The following is a 19,036-nucleotide window of genomic DNA, read 5'->3' as shown; positions in this document are numbered from 1 at the left end:
CTTCAGAAAGGTGGGAGAAAAAAAAAAGAATGATTACACATAAATGAATTATTATAAATAAGAAGTATATGAATACGAAATTATTTTTTCACAAGAAAAATATTTGCATTTATAAAAAGATACCAAATCAGGAACCAATCTAAACACACATTATATAACAAACAAAGAACATGTTTTCTTGGTGGCTTTTCTAAAATGAGCAGTGGTGAAAGTTACTATATTCTGTTATGATCAAGGAGTTGATAAGCAGACAGCGTCAGCTAGATAGCGCGCTAGCTGGTTGAAAAGTTGTCTACTTCCATTTTAAAGCTATTTGTCCATCAGGAAGCTCCATATTCACAGACAGAGCAGCTGGAGGACATCAGAGGGAAAACCAGAAAACATTTTCTCCATAAAATATGATCCAGTTTAAAAAAAAAAATCAAAATCACCAAAATCAGTGAATAAACTTATAAAAGTTGTGTTTTTGTACAGTAACTCCGCTCTGGCGTCTATTGTTTTTCCAACCAAATTTTTGTCTCATTTGTGGTCTGACAAACAGTAAATTAATCAAATTCAGTGCCCCATATCGCTATTTTCCAAGCTAAGTTATTGCTGTCATATGCCGTTGAGGACAAGCAGATGAGCGGAGTGAAAAGGGTGAGGACTTCAGTGAAGTCGGGGTCACTGTTTGAGAGGAGCAAATCATCTTTATTCAGTTGGATGTAATATATTTAGAGGTAACTTTACATGCATCATCTTTCTTGCAGGATTAACATTATTACTGTTAACTCCTAACCCTAAATCTATTGTCTTATCAGCTATAATGATTCCATTTATAGTATTTTATCTTGTAAATTAAGCTAAATCATACATTTTTAGGAAACAACCAATAATGAATGTTATCCCAAAATGCTTCAGAAAATGTGCAAGTATAAAATATATGATCTATTGTTTCAATTTCTACATTACAGAAAGAACAACTGTTAAAATATATTACAAATATTTTCCTTAAAAAATGACCTGAGAGGTAAATCCCATTAAAATGAACCTCCTTAGCTTTTGGTGTCATAATTGGATGATTTTTTCAGTGTTTGATTTAAAGAAAAACAGAAATCAAATTTCTGTTTGAAAGAAAAGGATAGAATTCATCTGTAAAACATTTATGAATGAACACATTAGGAAGTTTAGATTCAGGGAAAATTTAGGGAAAAGCTTTTTTCAGTAGGTTTGTGTATTCTCCCCTTGGAATCTGGCAAGACACAGACAGACCCCATCCAAGTATTCCAAGTATGGTATCCATCTTCTAAGGAACTCTTCAGCAGTCGAGCAAATACTGTTTTAATCAACTAAACATTCCGACTCGACAAAGTACAGACAGAGTAACTGCCTTTTCCTGAGTTAATGCCAACTCGCCATCTTACTCTAGTAGTCAAGAAAATGCCAACTGACTTAGCAGGCTGGATAACACAACACTGCAGTTGGCAGTAGGATTCAGCGACCAGCTTGATCAGCGTGTGAATGCACAAGTTTGATGTGAAGGCTTTCAATTAATGAAGCTTGCAGCAAAAGTTAAAGAGGTATGAATGTGTTGTTGCATTTATAAAGCCCTTTTGTGTGATGATGATGATAAAGAAGTACTGTTATGCGCAGCACATAATTTCAATTCGTCAATACATTTGTACATTGGGCAAAAAAGTGGTGTAAACTACATCAAGACTTTGTGTTTTCCTCCATTTTAATAAATAAACCCCCCTTATCATTTAAGTAGAATTCATTAACAACATTCAAATGTTTTGTTTCACTGTTTTTAGTTAATACAAATATATTTAGGTGTGAATTTTTGAATGAAAAGCCAAGGTTAATTACTGCGTAATCAAATGTAGGTTAGCTAATGTAAATTTAAATAGTTAACTATCTAAAAATATTAAAACTATAAAACTTTTGATATTTTGATCTGATGAAGTTCTCATAATAGCGGTTGGCAATGAATGCATTCCTCTTCACTTCACATTTACTACATGTCACAGGTAAACTGAATCCGATTGGCATGAGCGTGTTGCTGATTTTGTAGCAACTTGGCCCCTTATTTTTAAGTTTTTTAATTTGTATGTAATACTTTTGATTTGTCTTTGACAGGTTTTCCTAGGGGCTGCAACTACAACAAATAGACAGGATACAGGATGAAACTAGACACTATGAAAGATGAGCGAGAAGTTGAGGGAGGTCTGCCAGAATGCAATTTAAAAAAAGAGAAAGAAGAGGGAGGCAGACATTGGGAGGACGGAAGGAATTCATGATTGACGAGAGCAACGTCTACCACAAAAGGAAGGTGTGTGTGAAACATGGAGCCTTACTTAAAAGACTCACTAAACCCTAGACCCATGTTTTTCTACTCAGTCCTCAAGGTACATCTGTTCTGCAGTAATGTAGTGTAGCCAGAACTCTGTGTTAAATGGCGAGAGAAAGAAGAACATATCATCGGAAATCAGTGGTTAACGAGGCCTTGTTGATCCAGAGGCAGTCCTCAGATTGGCTCTGATTTTGAAAAAAGAGGTCAGTCTTACATATGACATATGTATTAGTCATAATATTACAAACGATGGGTGTCTAGTTGTGTTGTAAAGAGTGATCTCTCTCTGACAGTGCATTTAACCTAACCTTCAGGGCTATAAGTGGACATTTTTGGCCATTTGCATTTCCATTTCATTGCAAATCATGTTTTTTTTGTTTCATGGTCTAAAGGTGGAGTAGTGGCACCACCTTTTGGACACCAGTTAACATTACATTTCTGAGCCCATATGCTCAAACCTCATATACTGGATTTCAAGAATTAGGGACATTTTTCTCATAACAACACTAACATAACAATGTGGATTAAATAGCCAACCACTGGACCACATAATGAATAATGTGAATGAATCATTATATATGTATATATATATATATATATATATACATATATAAATCACACTCCACGATTGGCGTTCAATGTGCCTTTAAACTTTTTGACCGATAAAAAAACATTGTACACATGCCTTCAGTTGTGAACACACACACCTCTACAGCTGTGCACTCTTTCATTTACAGTTGCAGTGCAGGGTTTCGGGGGAAAGTTAGAAATGTGGGGACTCTGTTGTTTCAGGTAACCAAATTGAGGAGTCTTTAAGGGGAGTTAACAATGTGCTAAAAGAGTTGTGTCCTGTGGTAGTTATCTCCACCAAGTGTAAGCCCGGGGGGGGCTTATGCGTTTGGTCCTGTGTGTGTGTGTGTGTGTGCGCGCACGTGTGTGTTTATGTCCGCAGCTAATCTCGCATACCACTGGACCCATCAGCCTAATATTTTTTATGCACGTTTGTTGGCTGTACGCTCAAGGAGCTCTTGTGGTTCTCGACCTTTGCGAAACCTATTTTATAATGCCATTCACTTCTCTATTCACCACCACTGACTGCTGACTCCTCACTCCTCCCGGCCAGTAGGGGCCGCAAGTTGTTCTTCTTCATCTTCTTCTTTTGGTTTTATTGGCAGTTGGTAAATAGCTTTCCTCAAGTCGTTCCTGATTTGTTCTTCACTTGTTTCTTAATTAACTAATCATTAACTAATCATTAGCTAGTCTATAAATTTGGATTAGGAGTTACTCATTAATTAATGGTTCACTAGCAGTGAGTTCCTCATTTGTTTCTCATTTGTTCCCTGGTAACTACTCAAATTGTTGTGTCCCTTAATGTAAAGTGTTACAGATAAATTCCCTCATGAGAGCCTGACCGTCAATATCACGCAGCAATGCCAGATGAGTTAATCTCCTCTGAGTGAGAGTGTTACGGAGCCACATTTTAAGTCGACAAAGCCCTGAGAAAGATCTCTCTGAGGATGCAGTAGACACAGGTACAGCTGGATCACTCATCCTTGGAGGTGTAAAGATGCTTCATAAATGTTGTTCTGAAATTGAACGGAGCTCAGGTTGTTCTCAGTTCCAGCTGTAACCCTCACAGAATCGACAAGGATTTGTTCTCTCCATGCTGCTGTTATCATCCCACTTTGATTAAACCTGCGCTGCGATTTCTGACCTCACCAGATCAAGCGCTGCATAAAGTTCTCGTCTCCACAGCGATTCACCTCTTTCTGCTACAACTTTTTCCATTGCTGTGGTGTTGCAAAAACAAGATGGTGTCCTGCCTGTGTCAGGCAACTGTAGGTTGCGTGCAGCTGCTCATTCCATCACGTTTGCCAAAAAGTTTCCCACCATTTCTTCCTGTCTTAGTGCATGTATGCTTTCTTTTAGCGCCTTATAAAATCCCAAAAATGCACTCTGCTGAGTAAGGTTTGGATCAACAGAATAAAAATGACACGAGAACTGCTCTGATGAATTAATATCTGTTGTTCCGTCAGCAGTGAACCCGGAATATTTACAGTCAGATGCCCGAGAGACAGTCTTGCACTGAACCGCATGTGCAAGATGTTCTGTTATTTCATTCTGTATCATATCAGACATCCAATTGTCTCTCCTGAGCAGCCACTCAAGAGCTGCAGGTAGTACATGCGTACTCTCATGCTGCCATAACACACCATCGCGATGGGAACAGTCTCTAAGAGTCCTTCACAGGCTAAAAATCTGATTGACCTGAAAGCCAGCTCCAAAACCATCCTAGCAGTGTTTTGCTCTTTCGCCAACAGGTCCGACAGCAACACATTAATGAATTTGTTGCTCAATAAAGCAATCTTTTGCACAGCTTCTAGATCAAAACATTACTTTTCGTGCTCTCTAAATTGTTGCAGAGCGAAATGTGGTAGGCTAATAAAATTAGTTTGGTAATGAATCTGAATCAACCAAATTAAAAGAACTAAAAGCTGTTTTTGCCACAAACCATCCTAGGCATACGCTTTGTTTAAAATACCACAAAAAAGGTTTAAAATGTTTTTTTTATAAACTGTGTGTGGCATCATGCCTTGCAGTAGGGGGTGCTGCCACCCTCAGCACCCCAACTTCCTGCATCCATGATCCCTGGTTTTCTCTTTCCAGATGAGAATCCCTGTGTCAGAAACCACCTCCATTTTTAACGTGTCACTGTCAGAGTGATATAAGGTGAGCAGACTGTAGCAGCTCAATGTCATAATATTACCAACCTTTTATTTTTTATAGATGATCAAAGCTGTATTATTGCACAAGCTGCTTTCCCTAAAGTTTTCTTAGTTTTCTTAGCTTCCTTTTAGCTGTTAGTGTTAACTCAAACTGCCTTTTTTAACTTATCGTATTATTTCTTTGACTTGTGCCTCTCTTGTAATCAGTTTTTATGTTAGCTACATCCATGATCTTCAGTTTGAATTCAGAAATTCATCCGGTCTGTTGCACCTGGTAAGGTCTGTCCTGCTGTGTTCAGGTTTATGTTGATTTATTTATGATGAAAACTGTGGTGGATTCTGTGTATGTAATCATTAGCACAAAACTGATTGTTGGTTGATTGTAACATGTTGTTACTGTCCTACTGGCATTTATGTGTCGTGATTTGGTAGGTCGCTAAGCTGCTAACTGAACACTAACTGAGCTTAGTTTGACTCAAACACAGGGCCCTTTGTGTTTTACTCTTATCGGATGGGTCAAGGCTAAACTTGGCTGGGCCACTTTATTTGACTAATAGCTAAACATTATTAGGTTTTACATTGTTATTTTTTATAGGTTTTCAGTTGCTTGTATAAAGCAATGTCTGTAGTAGCAGTAGTAGTTTGTAATTGTTTGTAGACTAAGATATGTCAGCATATTTGAAAAGTCGGCCTGTAATAGTATGCCTATATATTTTAGCAGAATGAGAATAGATGCCTTTCTACAGAGCCCCTGAAAGGTCACAGTGGGATTTACTTTTGCATTGCCTCTCAATATGTCTTGTGTTCCCTTTGTGACGCCCCTCCCACTGTCTTGGAGGCTCTCCCGGCAACTTCAGCAGGCAAGTGGCTGACATGGGAGGGTTGTCAGCTGATTAAGCTCACCAGGGCCCTTAGGCTATAAAAGCTGGCCCATGTGTTCACTCTGTCTCTCCCTTCCAGGCTGCATCCACCCTGCATCATTGTCTTTTGGTTTGTCTTATGATTTGTGTTAACTTTAGTTTAATAAATAAGTCTCTGGCGTGGACTCCCTACTTGTCACATTCCCTGAGCTGGTTTGCAGTGCTTTTTGCATTCCCCCTGATCCATAGGAACACTCGCTTAAATCAGATGTGACTGCTTCACCACAACGTTCAACCAGCACAACCATATCAATTCACTGCACCTGCACAACCCCTGCATGTATTTAGTTACGTCCATTAAAAACGGATGGGTCACAGCCTTGGTCATCATAACAATCAAAGCCACGGCCAGTGCAAGTCTTGATACTGCATATTGTAAATACAGTGGAAGACGAATATCCAATGTGATAAATTTTACCTGCTTATTCATTTCAAATTCCTGTTGATAAGTAAAAATACAATTGTACATTGTTTCTTATATGGGATATATAATGGTGTAACATAATGAAAAGAAAAGGTTGTATTTTATTTGTTCAGATTCTTATTTTGCAATAAATACTACTGTCTCTGGATCTCTTGTTTATTAGGGTGTCAGACTTCTGCAGCACTGTGACTGGTGACGAGCTTGATTCTGAAGTCACAAAATTTCCGATGACCTTTCCCAGTTGTGATGATGCTTGGTCATCTTAATGGAAAAGGAAAGGCATCAGGAAAGTGCCGCACTTTACCCTTAATTTTTGCTGTTTACCCAACAGTTAATGTTGTTGAATATAAAATATACTTCATATACTTAAAAGGGTTATTTCAATTGTAGAATGTTCTTGAAAATGTCTTCTAATTGTTTTTGTTCTCTTAATCAGCTGTGCGAGTTCAGCAGGCCATGAGACGCACAGTTCCACAAGGAATGTTGCAGCGCGCGCACTCAATAAACACTGTAAGTGTTTGACATTGTGTTTGGTCTTGAAGACGTTTCTCCACTAAGGAAGAGGTTTCATCTGATGTTTTTTATTTTAACCATATACTTTTGCTCTTCTCTCGATTTCTCTTGCATTATTATCAATCTCACTTAATTTAGTGAGAAAGCAAGTTGCCACAGCATGTAGTTCTGGTGGCATCCACACTTGCTAGTCACCTTACACAATTCTGGCAGCTGTGGGACTACAGTTAGGTGGATGCCACTATGAAAAACCAACCCCAGTGAATGATTGTGGCATGTAGTTGGGACACTTCTAGTGGCATGCTGGTTCCCACTGCTGGCATTCACACTGAAAATGTGAAAAAGACCAGTAGCATACATGATTTGATTACATTCCTGACTTAGAGAAAGTGTTAAAGGGTGAGAGCGCTACACTGCTTTGCCACTGTGGACCTATTTTCTGTACAGACTATGGGTTCAGGTCACATGGCCACCTGGGCCGGTGTGTATAAAGCTACTCAGATCAAAATGTTGGTCTTAAATGCTCAAAATTCTAAGAATGGCTTAATTTTAAAATGCATAAATGTTCCTAAGTGTTAATAGCTGAGGTCAGCTCCCAAATGATTTCAGAGCGCTCCAGAGGTCTCCTAATCCAGTTAGGAGAGACCAGCAGATGGCGACATTACATGAGGTAGAGGAAATGCACTGTCCAACAAAGAAAAGATATTCTGGAAATGTATGATGATAAATTGATAAAAAGATATCTGTCCCATTACCCACAATGACCACACAACATGAAAAGGCTGAATCATACAATTCATGAAATGATAGGTTCAGCATGAATACAATACAAAGGTCTCATGTTAGTGAGATTCTTTTTAATATTCACATTACATTAACTGATTCTAAATATATAAACTTGTCAGTTTCAACTTTTTAGGAGGATGTTTCATTATGTGTTCTTTGTTTCCGAAAACCAAACTCAGTTAAATATGGATGTTATTTACTTACATAAACACATTTTATAGGACCTCAGCAGATACTGATCACTTAAAATGGTTTGTCTCCTCTTCTTTAAGTAACATGTTTTATATTGTCAGCATAACTGTAGTGGAAATATCTTTCTTCTTGCATGTTTCATAATGATGCGTGCTTCAATATACTGAAGCATATGTAATGTTGGACAGTTTAACTACATAAAGAAGAATATACATGTATTTACTTTTGTCCATCCATTTATACTTTGTTTTCAGAAAAAAACAATTACAATAATGTAGTCCAAAAATATATGAACATCTTTATCAATCAGTAATATAGGTGCTACCATTTCATAAATGTTTAATTGTCACAGCTTTCATTAAAAAGTTTTCAAACAATGTTGTGGTTTGTCTTCAACAGTTTAGAGTTAGGTTCAGATTTAATGTCTTTTAAATATTTTGTTTTTGACATAACAATGTAATTAAATTTTTTTTTTTTTGGGGGGGGGCTTTTTGCCTTTATTAGATAGGGACAGCTGAAGAGAGAGAGGAAGATGACATACAGCAAAGGGCCGTGGTTTGCACAGGTGAAAGAGTAGAAGTTTAACTCACTGTCATTGTCAACTGATGATGGAGGTTACTTTCTCACTATTTGTTTGTTGTCCTCCCTGTTTCACAGCTCTACCATGGACGCTAGAGCTCTACTAGCAGTCGAAACGTTGTTATGCCACCTGGTGGTGGAGGTGATATAAGTGACATCAGTACCCTCTATAGCTTCCAATGGTAACTGCTCAAGAGGGACTGAACTTTTGACTCTGAGAAAGACAGAACATGTACCTGATTATTACATTATTTAAACCAAATTTGAAATAAACAAGGTTTGTTATAAGACTTTATTTTTTGATGATTATTTGTGTACCAGATACAGAAGCATCTTATCTCTTGTGATCAGTGTAGTCACTAGTAAACAACAGCCTTAGTCATGAAAAGTATTGCATTTGCGGTGTGAAGTAGTGCCTCTGATCTTTTACCCTGAAGGTTAATGTTTTATTTCACAAGTGTATTAATTTTCTCTCACAGTTAGCAGAGGCAGTCTTAATTGCCTCAAACTGGCCACTCTTCATATTATCCATCCTAAACAAAACAATTATATAATTGTGAAATAAAGATACATTGCAAATTTGCAAAAACCATGTGAATAAACCAGCTATGACTAACATGTTATATATCTACAGTGCAGTCCAAGTATTCCCACACTCAGTGTTCTGTACCTGAGCACACTGAATTTGAAATGAAACAGTGACTATGACTGCAAAGTGCTGTCAATAAATAATGAATGCCCACATCAAATAATGAAATGATGACATCTAGTGGCAAAAGCTAGACATGGACCTAAAAATTAAAAAGCATGGAGCTGTAATTAATTTGTGTGGAGGTCACTTTGAGTAAGAAGAGGGAGATTCTTAAAGAAACATCTGTACAGATGTGAAGCCCTGACAGTCTAAATACCTGACAGATCTATAAAGAAAACTACTGTATTCCTCTTCCCAAGTATTTTGACTATCGATTGATGTTTTGAATTTCTTTACCTCAGGATGTGAATGATAATTTAATCATGCGGCTCTTCTACACTTTCAAAATGTTATTGGACTGAATGGATCAAATTCTGATGACAAAAATAAAAAATGTTTTTTTGGGCCAGTGTGAATCACGTGGAAGTTACCATACCCAGTGTGGGCATTATGACAAAATAGCTTCACAGCCCAGCTCCATTCCTGAGGGGTTAGGGACAACAGACATGAGTGGTTGTTCTTCGTAGTTTTCTTTAGACAGTGTAGGCTATGAGTATGTGAGGCCGAAGAAGAAGACAGCTACAGCTAATGTAGCTGACACTAACTGTACCATTGTGGATAATGCATTTGAGTCGTTAGCTATAGCTAATGTAGTTAACGCTAACTGTAACATTGTGGATAATGCATTTGAGTTGTTAGCTACAGCTTTGTAATGCACCGTGTAGCTACAGCTAATGTAACGTGTAGCTACAGCTAATAGAGCTACAGCTAACTGTAACGTGAATGTGAGTCATTCTTTTATTGCCGGCTGTAGTGTAAAACTGTCCCCGTTTCTCTGTGTTTTGTCGATAGTGTACATGTAAGAGGTGGATTAAGAAGACCACAGTAACAGAGACTTTCATTGACTGTGAATGAATGCATTTTGGAAGTAGCTACCACTTTATGTTGTTAGCTGTTGACATCACGTGACTTCCTGTATACGGATGACCATCATGGTTGACGTCCGCCATCTTGTGTGCAGCCAGGTTCTCTTGAGTGAAACAAAGGCTAGCCCGGACGAGACGTCATGACTTTGGCTCTCTTTTTGCGAGAGCATGCATACTGACATCATTTACATCTATTACTGAAATAACCACACGCACATTTGTCACACATATTAAAATTAATTTAACACATTCAAATTTATTTATTGATACATGCATTTACCAAATGTTTGTCACCATACACAAACAGGAAGTGGGAGATTCCAATTGATTTGTGAAAATAAATGTTGGTTTGTCTTGCAGGAGGGGCTTCCGGTATAAAACCAGGGGTAGAAGCTCCTCAGCATATCATTGTTGAGATCAGTCAATAAAACTGCAGTCTTGCTGGATCCAGCATGTGCTAATGCTCAATGTTCTTTTGACAAGTTTACATGAGTTTATTTTTCTTTTTGCTTTGTTTTTCTGTATATAATTTTTCACAACCACACCATACCCACTTGAACTGTATTGTTTTTGTCTGGTGAAAAGAGCAAACAAACCATACACCGAGTGAAGATTATATTCCTGCCTCCTTGTGTCTTTCCTCCACCACTTAGCCAACCCTTACAGTAATTATGACACATTGGGTTGTATCTCAATAAACCTGTTAACTGCACCTGGATCCCTTTCATGCAGCATTTTTAATCATAAATCATCACAGAATCAGTCAACACCGGGTGACAATCCACAACAACATGATTAAGAAATGCAGGTTATCAACATCACTTCCAAGTGTCTCATTTCCAAACACACACTCACTGAGGATCAAAGCCCCAAAAGCCAGTACTAGCAAGCAGAAGCTTGAGCATTGCCACATCAATGTTCTTTATTGGTTTTTCAGGAATGAGGAAGTGTGTGAGGCAGCGTCTTTACGGGAAGGCAGCGAGTGTGGGAGGGAGGAGCTAATGGGAATGCATGTGGGTGGGGAGGTTATGACAAATATTTGTTAAGACAGACAGGAAGAGAGGGATGAGAATAAAGGCAAAGTGCAAAAGTGGAAAAGTTTAATTACATTTAAGGCTGGGTAATCACATTTCTCATCTTACTCACACTGCGGTTGGTCTCTATGTACCCACCCAGCCTTTGGATTATCATTGTTACTGTGTTACTACTTGCAACCTCTTGGCAAACCTGATGGTTATTGTGAAAGAAAATGTCATACCAGAGTCTTATTTGGCAAACTGAAGGATTATTCAAAAAGGGAGTTAGTGTTGCTTGGGGCAATAATACACTGTGTTCTATTTCACAATGTCATGAAAAGTTGGTAAAATCTGTTCCAGTTGAAGAAATGTGCAAGTAGACAGGCACAGCACACACACACAGCAAGACAGCAAAAACACAATTGTGTGGAAACTCATACAGAAACCAGCATGATTCTCAGGTCAGTGACCTGCAGTTATTCACACAACCTTATTGATCTGTGTACCAAGGATGTGTGTATGTGTGTGTTTTCTGTAACTACATGGAAACAATCTTCTCACCATTCGCCCTGCATTGCATTGCATTGCAGTGTCTGTGATTGTATTTTTAGGTCCATCTCTGGTGTTGCTGTGCCCATTGTCTCTCTCGCTGACAGAGAGGGAGAGCAGGGTGACCTTTTCCCTTAAAGGACGTGGCAGCAGCCGGCACAATGTGTAAACCGAGGAGTCAGCCAATAGGAATGCGGCACTCCCCGGCATCTCTTGGAAACCTCGCATGGATTCTCACAGAGAGACGGAGTGTTTAGAGGGAGAGTTCTGGGAGGTATGACTGTGGGAGGCATAACTGTTGCAGCTAACCCATATTTGTCTTCTTAGTCCCGTCTGGTGACATCTTCCTTGTAAATGGCCCTATAAGTATGTATTTGCTCTGTTCTTGTGAAAAATCCCCCTGCTAAAAGATTAGAAATCACCCAAAACTAAGAGGCACCTTTAGCAAACACACTCTGTGTACTCTCCCCTTTGAACTAACACAGTCTATTTCCTGTATGTTCATCAGGCACTTGGTTTGATGATGGTTTCATTCGCCCCATCGAGATGCTCCCAGCTGGACGAGAAATTTGAATCCAGTCAACCTGGTCGACCTGGTCGTGAGCCTGCTTGTTTAGCCCTTTGGCTATTGCCACTCCCTTAACCTCAGGTCTAACCTTATTCTGCAAATCAGGAACCAAAGACCAGCAGCAGCTTTTACTTCTGTTGAGACAAATAACTATGATGATAACTATGATGATGCTGCTGAAACTCAGTAGAACTCAGTGGAGTTTCTGTTTTGATTATTTAGGCATGTAGCCAATGTGCAAGTGACTCTATACATGCTGCTAATCTATATTGCTTTATTTATTGCTTTTAAGAACAGCTTGACATTTTGGGAAAAACGCTTTATGCGCTTTCTTGCCGAGTGTTGTCTGTATGCTAATATGAAGCTAGAGCTGGGAGGCGATTAAAGACTGGAAAATGCTAGCTTGACTCACTCCAAAGCTCAAAACTTTGCCAACCATCACCTCTAAAGCTCACCAATATTTTGAATCTTGTTTGTTTAATCTGTACAAGCAGAAATGTAAAGACATGTTGTGGTTTTAAAGGGAGTTACATGCTGTAACCATTACTTGGCAAGCTAGTGGCCTGGCACAGGGACTACCTGGGTCTCTGCTGGCTGCAACTTCACAGTTCACAAGACTTCTGTTTCTGTACGGGATAGCTGTTTCCCTCTGCTTCCAGTCTTTGCACTAAGCTAAGCTAAATGCCTCCTTGCTCCAGCTTAATACTTAACGCACAGACATAAAAGTGGTATTCAATTCAATTTTATTTTATTTATATAGCGCCAATTCATAACAGAAGTTATGTCATTGCACTTTTCCTATAGAGCAGGTCTAGACCGTACTCTTTATAATATTAACTACAGAGACCCAACAATTCCCACCATGAGCAAGCATTGGGCGACAGTGGCAAGGAAAAACTTCCTTTAAGAGGCAGAAACCTCTGGCAGAACCAGACTCAATGGTGGGCGGCCATCCGCTGCTGCCGTGTTAGGTTTTGATAGAGAGAGAGAGAGAAGTTTGTAGAGAGAGAGAGAGAAGGAGAGGTTTAGAGAGAGAGAGGTTTTGGGGGAGGGGGTGGGGGTGGGGCATGCACAATGCAAATACCACCTAGAATTTTTTAAAACAGTAGAAATGTAATTGTAGTGTCAATATCAGTAAATCAATAATAATAGAAATGACAGCTATAGGAAAAATAATGTCAGCATCAGTAACAGAGCGAATTACAACAGCTGTAGTAGCAGTTGTTGAGCAGGAACACGGGGGCAGCAAGTGGCCCACTATAGTATGGTATATCTCCTAACTCTATCCTTAGACCAGAGGGTGTCCTGTGCTGTACAAAATGTAAAGCCCTTGGAGGCAAATTTGTGATTTTGCAATGTATAAATAAAATTTGCAAGGAAGCGAATAAGCGAGTATTTCCCAAAATATCTAATTATTTCTTTATGGTGACAGTGTGCAGTAATTGGACATTTACAGGGACAAGAAAGAGGATGACATGGCAGAGGTCATGACATAAACTCGAACACACACAATCATGAATGCAGAGCAGAACCCTTTTTGGTGATTTCGGCCAAATCCATTCTTCCGAGCTTCCTCGGCCTCCCCTTCCCATAACCTTTCCGATTCAGAGATCTGCTGCCTCCTCCTCCCACAGCCTATCAGCTGCTTAGGAAATTAGCCAAAGAGAAAGTCAGGGTCACCCCTGGCTCAGACAAGTTACTCCCACTACCCTGGAAACCCAACAGGCATCCTGGAGACAAACACACAGAGCCACTGAGCTACCACAGTTCCCAGCCAGGCCTGGGAAAAGTACTGAACGTTTTAACTAAAGCAAATAAAAGAAAAGAGGCTGTTCAAGTGTGTTCAGTGAGAGGCTTCAACAGGCCTGTGTCAGCTCAAAACTACTATTTTCTTCCCTGTTTTGAATTTCCTCTCTGTTATTTTCTTCTGGTTGTTAGAGGAGTGAAGTGCAATGACGGATTAAAACGGACATTTCAGGTGCACTTTCAGTTTATTTCCAAATGAAGTGGCTTAGGGAATTGTATGATCTGGAGCGTGAATATTTCAAGACATGAGAAACTGAGAATGTAAATAGTAAGTGTCAATTTGACAGAGATAACAATGTGCCTTTTGTCTGGCAACGGCAGTTTTCTGTCACAGAAACTGAGATTTTCCACATAAATGTCAAAATGGCAGTTAATGCTCTCTGGTTCTCGTAATCTTTTATCAGCAACTCTGGTATTTTTCGAGGGAACTTCAACGGACAATCTGGGCGGGGGAAAAAGATGCCAACAGGAGCACTTGCACAATATGGTGGTGTGTTTATGTAGCCTACCCAGTCCAAACCTCCTCATACCGTTAGCCTAGACCTCCTCGCTCCCTCCATGTCCAGGCTTGTTAGTCATGGAGGTGTAACACGTCCAGGGATGGCCACAACCCGTGGGATCCAGCGTAGCTGTTGAGGGAATGCTAAGGTGGGGTGGAGAGCTGTCCGCCCTCTCTCTCTCTTCCTGTCTCATTACGAAGTCTGAGTCATTCATAAAAATGTGAAAACAAAGTCAACAGCATAACTGCCTTCATGTGACTACAAGTTTAGAAAGAGAATGACTGCCGGCTGTCTTGCAGATTAAACTGAACAGCAGGAGTTTTACACAGAAGACAGAGAAAAACATTCTTACTTAATGAGGCAATAAATAACACCCCCTTGGGAACATCAGTTGATGAACAAATGCTTTGCTGCGGTGTTTGCTTTCAATAATTTCATACTCAGTGTCCTATTTGCAATGAATCTACAAATGTAAACCTAGCAGAAAATACAATTATCATCATTGGTGCTCTGAGAATACTTTATTGCTCCGTGCTGAAGCTGTACTACTATAGATAGTTAGGATGACTTCTGCAATAGCTAACTTTGTAAATGAAGACCTTATGGATAATGCACTATTAATTACAAAAACATATAATAAAGTATGACAGGGTAGACATGTCCGTATACCTTCTGTAAATCATATGGACACCAGTTGTTGTTCTCTTAGTTTTTGATTATGATCTTATTTACTGACTGTACATACCATTTTCTTCTTGTGTGCATTTGTTTTGTCCTGCTTGAAGTAGCAGATGGGTGGGGCTAACTGACTCTGCATTGTAATACAGTCGGTGTAGTCCCTCATTCGTCCAGGAGTGTTCTATCGTAGAAAACGGAAGTCATTCTGAAACATCTGAATGATTGAAAGATCTGAAAACAGTGTCCAGATGACTACGACTGAAACCTTTTCTACGATTGTAATACAGTGTATTATTGTGGTGTTGTCTTTGTATTGTGATCTGCTGTAAGAGGAGGCGCCTCTTTATTGGCCCGTTTGGCTTCCAAAAGAGATATGCACCTTCTGAAAGAGGCCTAGGTTGGAGAACAAGGAAAACAAGGTTAAAAGACAAAATGATGAGATTGTATTTCTTTAAAAAAAATAAAACAAGTAAAGTTATTTTGAAATTGGCTTCTTGAAAAATATGTTTACAGGACTCAAAATGCCATTGGGTATTGGCCATTTTTAGAGCTTAGTAATGCAATTTTATTTTATGAATAATAAATAAATGTTTTATTTATAGCTCTTCATATCACAAACCAAGAAAAACATAAAATAATAACGACAACAATAACAAATGACAAAAAAGAAAAGGTTTCAGTCGTAGTCATCTGGACAATGTTTTCAAATTCAAGACGTTTCGGCTCCCATCCGGAAATCATTCTCAATTGCCAGAAAACAATAGGCCTAATTACTGGGCCATCGTGGAAACAAAGAAAGTCAGTTTCAGGTGAAACTAGGCAGGGTAAACAGCACTCAGGAAGACTCCTCCCGGAGGGCGGGGCTTAAGCAACACAGCGTAGCTTAAATTTCTGAGTTCTCGAACCATTTTCACAATTGAGAATGACTTCCAGATTGGGAGCCGAAGTCAGATGTTCAGTCGTAGTCCAGATGACTACGACTGAAACCTTTTCTACAATGGAACACTCCTGGACGAATGAGGGACTACACCGTCTTGAAATGACAAAAAGTTACACATAGCAGTATATATATATATATATATATATATATATATATATATATATATATATATATAGTTACTATTTTTTCATTGGCAGCATACTATATTATTTAGTCAGACAGAATTTAAACTGTGGTACTTTGGTATTCCAAAGCTTTACAATTAATTTCTTAGCTTTTGCAGTTCCATACTGAATTACTATAATCTTATAAATATACAGTAAAATACCAATAGTTACAATCTCTCAACTCTCCCATAATAAGAATGGATTGTATACATAATAACAAATAAAAGAGAAAAGGATAAAGTGAGGTTTTGGTGGCTGTTTCCCTGTGATAATCAGCAGCTGGTGGCCATAGTTTTACCCACCTTTACCACTACATCACTGTGACTCATTCCACTGTGAAGAGATGGAAACTGTGAGCTCCTGAACCGTGGAAAGTAATTTTTTCAATCTGCCAACAGACAAATACTCCCTAGAGGCTACATTTGATTGAGCATAGCAGCCAGGACGTCCCGACAGGCTGGTGCCCAAAATCCCCCAACCACACACACACACACACACACACACACACACACACACACACACACACACACACACACACACACACACACACACACAGAGTCTGGATCAACTCTTAGACAAGCAGTGAAGAACAGAAGGTTTGGAGTCAAGCGGTGACATCTGGAACACTGTGTTGCTCCATGAGGAGGCAGTTCATCTCGGCCTTTATTGGAGCATCGTACCCTCAGTTCTGCTGGAAGAAGTGACACCGACACTGGCTGGCCACCATCCATTACTCACTTAGTGTCTGTGTGTGAGTCTGTGTGTATTCCTGTACTTCTGCCTTTATGAGGTTGAAGTGACTTCATCAAGACAGAAAGATTAAAGAAATTCTCCAAAATGAGGACATGTTGCTGCTCCTCACTTTACAGAGGGTTAGTTTAGGATTAAGATGTGTTAAAGGGGCAGTCCACCAATATTTCTACACAAGAAGATCAGAGTACTACTCAGCAATGTTGTTGTACTCGAGATCAGTCTTGTTCTCTAGCCCGGTCATGAGACCACTTTTTGAAGGTCTCTGTCTTGTCTCGTAATCGACTGCATTTTTACTCAGTCTTCTCTCAGACAAAGAGGGCTCAGGATTTTATTTCAAGTCAAGACCAGTCAAGACCACAACTGCGGGGATATCAATAAATTGCCTGTGCATTGTCTGAATTATTTGTTAACATCATTACTGTGACTGGATGTAAAACGTCCTGCTTCAAACAAAACCAATAACTTGACTCATTTCTAATTTGAAACTTTTGTTACTGTTAATGGCTGTTACCTCTCCCCGCCCCCTTCACACACTCCAAGAAAGTGAATGCGGGAAACAGGAGAAGAAGCTCTGGCTGTCTGGGAGGAGTAGTCAGCCAAATCTTCTGTAATAAAATTTGGCTACCTAAACCACAATAAGTTCATCTGCAAAGCAGTGTCCAAAAAAAAAAAAACACAGCAGTATGTAAGTTTTATGTTAAGTGTACTCTAGCAAAGCTAGCTAGCTTATGTTAGCAGTCTGTCTCTGCACCAAAAGAAATCTCTTCACCCCTCACCCAATGAGATTTAGCAAATATTAGTTATACATATTAGCTGCCTACCATAAAACTTTAAAAGCTGAGCTCCAATTAGACGCTAGTCCCTTTTACTGGCTACATGTTTTGACAAATAAATGCAGGTCTCAATTAGACGTGGGTCTGGTTTTTATATATGTTCTCTGGATGTATAAAACCTCTTAAAGCCCACCGGGTCGCCCACTTGAGCTAGTTCTAAGGTGCTTAGATTGCGCATACAATTCTAAATGTTTAAACTTTTGTCAATATGGACATGCTACACATCGTTACATCGGTTAGATTCTTCACAATTCAATCGTTCAGTTCATTTTACAGAAACCATGAGCACCAAAGTATAATTCAGTCAGATTTACCGACATGATAAACAAGAGAGACGAAAACAAAGTGGTAACTTCATACCTTGAATTGGTCATAAAGTCCGATTATGTGTCCATTACTCAATTATTTATATTCCTTTGGTCCATAAGGGTCCACCGATCAAAAGAATCAAAACCTTTTTTCATAAAAATGAATCCCAGTTGAAATAACTACAGTAGCCTTCGGCTTTCATCCTTTCTAATGTAGGCTACCGGTATTTTGGTATATATATAAAAAAAACTTTGTCCTTCACCCTCCGCGGGTGGTCTCATCCTTCGAGCTCGGGTCCTCTACCAGAGGCCTGGGAGCTTGAGGGTTCTGCGCAGTACCTTTGCTGTTCCTAGTACTGCACTCTTCTGGACCGAGATGTCTGGTGTTCTTCCAGGGATCTGCTGTAGCCACTCCTCCAGTTTGGGGGTCACTGCCCAGAGTGCTCCGATGACCACGGGCACCACTGTTGCCTTCATCTTCCAGGCCTTCTCCAGCTCTTCTCTGAGCCCTTGGTATTTCTCTAATATATATATATATATAGTGCTGTGCAAAAGTGTTTGCCCCCTTCCTGATTTCTCATGTTTTTGCATGTTTGTCACACTTAAATGTTTCAGATCATCAAACAAATTTAAACATTAGTCAAAGATAACACAAGTAAAGACAAAATGCAGTTTTAAAGTGAAGTTTGTTATTATTAAGGGAAAACAAAATCCAAACCTACATGGCCCTGTGTGAAATAGTGATTGCCCCCTAAACTTAATAACTGGTTGGGCCACCCTTAGCAGCAACAACTGCAATCAAGCGTTTGCGATAACTTGCAATGAGTCT

General features: G+C 39.3%; 2 long non-coding RNA genes across 2 annotated transcripts; both read left to right on the top strand.

Moving 5' to 3' along the window:
* The first annotated feature begins 2,150 nt into the window (after positions 1–2,150).
* On the top strand, positions 2,151–8,422 carry LOC122882991. Its single transcript, XR_006379515.1, has 3 exons — positions 2,151–2,311; positions 6,839–6,912; positions 8,398–8,422. It is a non-coding gene; the product is annotated as an uncharacterized LOC122882991 (long non-coding RNA).
* A 1,986-nt stretch (positions 8,423–10,408) lies between these two features.
* On the top strand, positions 10,409–15,036 carry LOC122882988. Its single transcript, XR_006379512.1, has 3 exons — positions 10,409–11,566; positions 11,696–11,928; positions 12,163–15,036. It is a non-coding gene; the product is annotated as an uncharacterized LOC122882988 (long non-coding RNA).
* The last annotated feature ends 4,000 nt before the right edge of the window (positions 15,037–19,036 follow it).

The sequence above is a fragment of the Siniperca chuatsi genome, linkage group LG10 (assembly GCF_020085105.1).
Source record: "Siniperca chuatsi isolate FFG_IHB_CAS linkage group LG10, ASM2008510v1, whole genome shotgun sequence".
NCBI lineage: Eukaryota > Metazoa > Chordata > Actinopteri > Centrarchiformes > Sinipercidae > Siniperca > Siniperca chuatsi.
The sequence above is the reverse complement of the archived record's forward strand: the minus strand, read 5'-3'. Positions and strand labels throughout refer to the sequence as shown.